The sequence below is a fragment of the Castanea sativa genome, chromosome 1 (genome assembly GCF_040712315.1).
Source record: "Castanea sativa cultivar Marrone di Chiusa Pesio chromosome 1, ASM4071231v1".
Classification (NCBI taxonomy): Eukaryota; Viridiplantae; Streptophyta; class Magnoliopsida; order Fagales; family Fagaceae; genus Castanea; species Castanea sativa.
Window position 1 is genome coordinate 10,403,572 of NC_134013.1, and position 7,822 is coordinate 10,411,393.

The window sequence follows — 7,822 nt, forward strand, 5'->3', positions numbered from 1 at the left end:
CTCGACCACCTCATAGTATCGCAAGGAGTATTGCCCCGACAGGTTTCAGAAGAGGGCTACAAAGGAGCCGAGGGCCCCCGTTGAGGACCCAAGCCAAGGCGTCAAAGGAGTTAATTTAACTTTCAAAGAGCCCGTTTACAAAATTCTTGAACACATTAAGAATGAGCCATACTTTCAGTGGCTGGGTAAAATGGGTGGCAACCCAGCAAGAAGGAACCAGAGTTTGTATTGCACGTATCACCGAGATAAGGGCCATACGACCAAATAGTGTCGTGTACTCAAGGATCATTTGGAACAGCTAGCGAAGGCATGGCATTTGAAGGAGTTTTTGGTTGAGCAAAGAGGGGAGGATGTGGGCCAAGGGTCTGGAGGTCGAAACGACCGAGCACGTCCCCCTCCATTAGGAGTTATTGAGGTGATCCACGCTATTTGAAAGGGCATAAGCTTAAGCACATAGAAGGGATTTTAAGTGTAGCGTCCGCATCTAAAATGGATTCTAGGAGCCGACTAGAGAAGAATCCGAGAAGAACATTGGTCTCGATTACTTTTGATGAACTTCATTTGGAAGGGACATCCCAGCCACATGATGATGCTTTGGTGATAACTTGCATAATCAGTGGCTTCCTGGTGAAAAGGTTCATGGTGGATTAGGGGAGTAAGGCTAAGATTATGTACCTCGATCTATATAAGGGACTGGGATTGAAGCCAAAGGATTTGAGCGGATATAATACCTCTGGTGGGTTTTGATGGAAATGTGGTAACGCCCAAGGGGTAAATCAAACTCATGGTGGTGACTGAAGGTAGGGAAGTGGAGGTGAACTTCGTCGTGGTTAACGCGTACTTACCTTACACTACAATTCTCAGGCGCCCTTGGATCCACAGCTTGGGGGCGGTGCCTTCAACATTGCACCAAAAGATCAAGTTCCCTACTAAGGATGGGTTTCAGTAGTCCAGGATGATCAAAAGGTTATCAGGCAGTGTTTGGTGGCTACAATAAATCACAATATGAAGCAAAAGGAATAAGTTGATCAGGAGCAATTATAGCAATTACAGATGTCTGAGAGCTTGGCAGGAGTGGACAGTGTGGAAGAGTTAATCCACATCAGAATTCTTTCGCACTCCAACAGATCTTTTTGGATTGGGAAGAACCTACCGATGGATGATTGAGTGGAAATTTTGTTATTGTTAGTACAAAATCTGGATATGTTTGCATGGAACCCGTATGAAGTACCTAGGGTAGACCCAACCTTTATCTTGCACCTATTGAATGTGGACCCCTTAGTCCCGCCGAAGAAGCAGAGGCCGAGAGGAGTTGAGAAACCCCATGTTGAGGTCGTCAAGGAGGAGGTGGAGAGCTTAAAACAAGCCGGGGCTATTAAAGAAGTTTTCTTTTCCGAATGGTTAGCCAACACAGTGGTTGTGAAGAAGAAAAATGGCAAGTGGAGGGTTTGTGTTAACTTTACCGATCTTAACCGAGCATGTTCGAAGGATCCTTTCCCAATGCCAAAGATAGACCAATTGGTGGACACAATGGTTGAGTACCAGAGAATGAGTTTTTTGGATGCTTTCCAAGGGTATCATCAAATAGCTTTAGCTTTCGAGGATCAGGAGAAAACTTCCTTCATTATGCCTGAGGGGAACTATCATTACACTGTAATGCCTTTTGGACTGAAGAATGCTGGGGCCACTTATCAGCGAATGGGTTACATGGATGTTCAAGGACCAGATCAGCAAAACCATTGAAGTGTATATAGATGATATGGTGATCAAAACCAAGGAGAGTGCAGGGCACGCGGGGGACTTGGTGGAAGTATTTGAGATATTAAGGGAACACAAGTTACGCCTCAACACTGAAAAGTGTTCCTTCAAGGTAGGATCTGGCAAATTTTTAGGCTAAATGATAAGCACTCAGGGTATAGAGGCAAACCCTGACCAAATTACTTCGATTCAACAGATGCGACCTCCCAATAACCCCAAGGAAGTATAGAAACTCACCAATATGGTTGCTGCCCTGAACCGATTCGTATCCAGATCGACAGACCAATCCCGACCGTTCTACCAACTATTGAAAAAAATGGAAGGGTTTCAAGTGGACGGAGGGATGTGAGGCGGCCTTTGAAGATTTGAAGTCATATCTAGCTAGCCCGCCTATTCTATCTTGACTAGAGCCCAGGGAGGACCTTTACATGTACGTGGCAGTCTCCGACCACGCCGTGACCTTGGTACTAATCAGACAACACGAAGGGGTCCAAAAGCCTATACATTATCTTAGCAAAACCCTAGTGGATGTGAAAACGTAGTACTTGCCTTTGGAGAAAATAGCGTTAGCCATAGTTCATGCTACAAGAAAACTACCGCACTATTTCTAGGCCCACACTGTGTGGGTACTGACCAAGCACCCTTTAATCCTTGTTGAGAAGATCAAATTTCACTAGGAGGATAACAAAGTGGGGAATGAGACTAGGGACGTTTGACGGGCGCTATAAGCCAAGGAATTCAATTAAAGGGCAGGTACTAGCAGATTTTGTTGCTGAATTCGCCCCCTCGCCCGAGACTTCGCTAACTATATGCCATGTTACAATTAGGCCATGGAAGGTATATGTTGATGGAGCGTCCAATGCAAAGGGTTCGGGGGTCAGGATTGTCTTGGAGTCACCTAAAGGCGTGAGGTTGGAGAAGCCTCTCAGACTAGGTTGTATTGCCGAACTGTGAGCGGCACGCAAGCTTGGGGTGAAAGTGGTAGAAGTATTTTCAGATTCTCCAGTATTTTGAGGCTCAGGATCAACACATGTATTAGTACTTAAAGTTGGTTGAGAGTATACGCGCCAGTTTTAGAGAGGTTACTGTGAACAAGATACTAAGAAACCAAAATAGTCATGCAAACTCCTTAGCCACACTGGCATCGTCTTCAAGTGACAGGATTCCTTGAATGATATTGGTAGAATCTTTGGAGTAACCGAGTATAGAGCTGCAGATGGTAATAGCAGCTACTTCGGAGCAGGGGCCTAGCTGGATGGACCCCTATATAGCATTTTTTTCAGACGGATCTCTACCGGAGGACAGAAAGGAAGCTAAGAAGGTGTGGAGGACAGTGGTCCTTTTTTAGCTATCCGATGACAAAAAATTATACCAACGCTCGTTCGGGGGACCTTACCTTCTATGCCTACCTTCCTGCAAAACTGCCAAGTTATTATCTGAGCTTTATAAGGGGGTCTGTGGCATTCATTTAGGGGGAAGATCCCTTGCCCATCAAGCCATGACTCATGGGTTTTGGTGGCCAAATATGCAAAGGGAAGCAGTGGAATATGTGAAGAGGTGCGATCGATGTTAGGTGCATGCCCCAACATTGCACCAACTTAGAGGGAATCTAAACTCAGTTTTCAGCCCTTGGTCATTTGCCCAGTGGAGGTTGGATATAATCAGGCCTTTCCCGAGGGCTTCAGGGAATCGACGGTATGTGGTAGTGGCGACGGACTATTTCACAAAGTGGGTGGAAGCCAAGGCCTTGGCTAACATCAGGGACGTGGACGTGAAAAGGTTCTTATAGAAAAACATCATCACCAGGTTCGGAGTTCCTCGAGCACTTGTGTCCAACAATGGGTTGCAGTTTGATAGTAAGGTCTTTCGGGATTATTGTAGCAGCCTTGGGATAAGCAATAGATACTCAACTCCCTCATACCCCCAGAGTAACTGGCAAGCAGAAGAGACGAATAAGACAATCGTCAACAGTTTGAAGAAGAGGTTAGAGGGAGCGAAAGGGGGCTGGGTTGATGAGTTACCGAATGTCCTATGGGCCTACCGAACAACCCCGAGGAGATCCATTGATGAAACACCTTTCTCCATGACTTATGGCACTAAAATAGTAATACCTATCAAGATCAGTTTGTTAAGCCCGAGAGTGGCCTACTTTGAACAAGGACACAATGACGAAGGGTTGATTGGTAGTCTAGATGCGCTAGAAGAGTGAAGGGATATGGTATCTATATGACTCGCTAATTATCAACAGAGGTTAGCCTAGGGGTACAACAGGAATGTAAGACCTCGAGAATTTGTACTAGGGGACCTTGTTTTGCATAAAGCCGTCGGGAGTATGAAAGAACAAAATGCAGGCAAGTTGGCGTCGAATTGGGAATGGCCCTACCAAGTGACTGCTGCAGCAGGAGTGGGTGCATATTACCTAGAAGACGTGGAAGAAAGATCCTTACCCCGATCGTGGAATGTTTAAAACTTAAGAAAGTATTTTCAGTAAATGTCATGTGTCCTAAAAACTGATCGTTTGCAATTGTAAGGTGGTAAGGATAATGAAATAAAGTGAAAATTTAGTTCATTTACCCCGTGCAAAGTTATAGTAGTGCATAATTGAATGTGTGTGCCCTTATGGTTTTCCCCTAAGGACAGAAATTTGTCCTCAGCCTGTCCTCGGTCACCGACCAAACAGAAACCTTATTGTTTTTCCTCTAAGGACAGAAATCTAGCCTTAACCTGACCCCGGTCACCGATTAGATGGAAACTTTATGGTTTTTTTTTAAGGACAGAAGTGTGGCCTCAGCCTGACCCTGGTCACCAACCAGATGGAAACCTTATGGTTTTTCTCCAAGGACAGAATTTTGGCCTCGGCCTGACCCCGGTTACCGACCAGATGGAAACCTTATTATTTTTCTCTAAGGACAGAAGTTTGGCCTCGACTTGACTCCAATCACCGACCAGATGGAAACCTTACGCTTCTTTTTCTTCTTAAGGGATAATGGGAATTTTAATCTTTCCATGAGGGCGTATTCCGAGCATAAGTATTAGGTTGCATTAGTGCTTTAATTACTGAGACGTTAAGTTTTGGATGTCCGAAACCTCAGATAACTAATGAGCACCGAGTTGGAATCTTAAACGTTAATGCTGAATGAAAACACTTAAAAAAATTCTAATTGCAATTTTTAAATTGGGCTTAGCAATTGAATACCTAAGTCAGTACCAAATGTTCACACTTAAACAATAGGAGTATGCAGAAAATAAATAGAAGGCTACATCTTGTACTACATAAACATAATTCATTGGAAAATAGAAGTCAAATGTTTTGATCTTATAAAAAAAAAAAAAAGAGAGAGAGAGAGATAAGGAGAACAACAACGAGTAAATAAAACAAAAAAATAACTTGAGTATCTCTGGGTCTAAGATCCTGGGGTCACTGTGGCCAAGGGATTTGCGATAGGGGAGTCCGGGACGATTGGAAGGTTGCTAGGCAGGGGATCAGATGCCACTATTGGTTGAGCTGTCTCTTCAGAAGCAGAAGCGTCAGTCCTTGGCTGCTCATCATTGAGCACCACAACATGAGAGTCAATCTGCCGTGACAACTCTTGGGATTTGGGGCTTTCGCTGCCTTCTTTGTCGTCACTATTGTCCACTTCTGGACCTTCGGTTTGGATGCCAACTGCGGGGTCCTTGGGTAAGGGCACCAGGTTGGCCTTCTTGAACGAGGATTCTTCGAGGAGCCCGATAGAATTAACTGCCACCATCCATCCCTCTATGAACCCAAACTTCTGAGCCTAAAAGATCACAGGGCTCACTATGTTCTCGACATGCTTGAAGCACTCGTTGTAGTAGTTTTCCTTCCGAGCTTTTTCTCCCCCATTATAATTGGCAAATTCCTTATCCCGAGTAGAAAGGACACTGGCAGTTCCAGCGAGCTTAAGCTCAACCTCCTCGAGCTTGTTGAGAGCCCCAGTGGCCTTCTGCTCGGCCTGCTCCAACGCTCTCTCGGCGGTTGTAGCACGCCGTTCCATCACATTCAGCCCCAGTATCTTCTCTTTAAGGCTTGCCTTGGCCACTTGCTTGAGGGAGTCATCCCCCTCTTGAGCGTCCTTCAGCCAATCCTCCACCACATGGGTTAGTTGGGCGGCCTACACCAAAAAACCAAGTTAAAATAATTCCGAACCAACAAGTAACACTTGCTATTTATTTTTGATATTTAAAAAGACTCGGGAAGATCGGAACTTACCATGGTGGTGTCCCATTTCAACTTGAGCACCAGATCATCATCTTGGCAATTGGCATAGTGCTCCATATCGGCCGGGAGCAGGAGGGCGTGCCCCAAGCAGTTGGATACTTGACCTCCCTCCCCGCTTCGACAAGTTCTAACATAAGAACTGGTGGGCAATGCCTTGTCTCCCAGCTGGAAGGTGCACTCCCATGGGGTGGCCGAACCCGAGGAGGACGCCGTGACTTGTGAACCGATTATGACTAGTTGGCTCGGGGGCTATTTCTCTTGGGGAGTTTTACCAGTCGGCGGTACAGATGATCTACCTAAGGCAGGAGTCGGTAAATGGGTGGCTAGGGGAGTTCTTTCTTGGTGACAACCCCGCCCGTGCCTTTATGGTGTTTCTTTTGTTGTTTAGGCGCGGGGGAAACCAGCTATCTAAAGTCATTAATCATTTTCTCACCATCCCTATTGCGGGGTCTGGATGTGCGAAGATGTTCTCTTCAACGGTTGGACCCTCTTCCTCAGGGTTTTCTCAGGGAGGGGCCTCCACAAGAATGTGCTCTGGCTGACCTTGGAAGACAATGTCTCCTGAACCATCTTGAATAGGCTCAAGGGAGTTGTGTCTGACTAGTTGGGAACCTAACTCCCTGGCTTCCCTAGAAGTAAGCCCTGGAGGCAAAAAGCTTGGTAGACGAACGTCTAAATATGACAATAAGGAGATGGCGTACAAAAGGGCGCCTGACGAATCCTCGTAGCTTGTGTAAGAGGGTGTGCAGCCTAGAATTTGGTGGGAAGCCCTCAACCGCTCGCTATAGTTCACGAATATCTCGGAGTAGAGGATGAAGTTAAGCTCCTTGACCTGCACAATGTTGATATCCAGCCAGAAGTTCTTGGAAACTGCAGCCAAGAGTTATTATTAGTTAAAAAATAAATAAACAACAATAATAATAAATAAAGTAAAAATGTGTCTATGTTAGTTGGTGTCGTTCAAATGTATAAATAAAGTATGGGATACTAATGTCACAATTGGTTCGGGAGACGGGAGAAGGAGAAACCGACCTATTTTGCAGGGCAAGGTTGGGCAAGTTAGCTCTCCGTTCAGCCAATTGCCACTCACCTTTACAGATTCCCCTGCCGAGTTCCTATTGGAATTGAGAAGGCAAGATATTAGTTGGACCATGGTGCTCCGAGTTTGAAGGTAATACCCGAGGTGCAAACTCCCTCAAATGGAGTACATGAAGTTAATGTCATGAGGGGTAAGGCTCAGACGAGCCACGCAGCTCACTACCCTATAAAAGTTAGGCAAGCATTGGACGGGGCTTAAACCGTAGAATCTAAAAGTCCTAAGTAAAAAGGGGTCTGCAAGGAACCTAACCCCACCCTCTAGAATAGACATTAAGGGGAAGAACACTATGTGTGGATGCCTTTGGTCTTCTGTGTCACCCTCATCACAATATGAAATTTCTACATCTTGAAGGATGTTAAACATAGCCCTGAATGATGCGACATTTTCCCTAGTTTCTAAAAGATGAGAAAAAGGCATGTTGTTGAAATATAAGTTGAAATGGGAGAAGAGATAGAGACTTACAGAATTCTTTCTTTAAAAGGAGGGAGTGAGGTCTCTTAAGGAAGATGAAAGCTCGGGAACGCAAAGAGGATGATAGCACTAGAGTAAGTAAAAGACAAAGGGGAAGATAAAAGAAAAGAACGTAGTGGACGTGGAGGGATATTTATAGGGGTAAGAGAGCCATTAATGGTAACTATCACATGGCAATAAATGCGGGTCATTAGTACACACCATGTGTGTTTTGGTAAACGAAGCGTCAGATTATCTGGACTACTGGATACGCC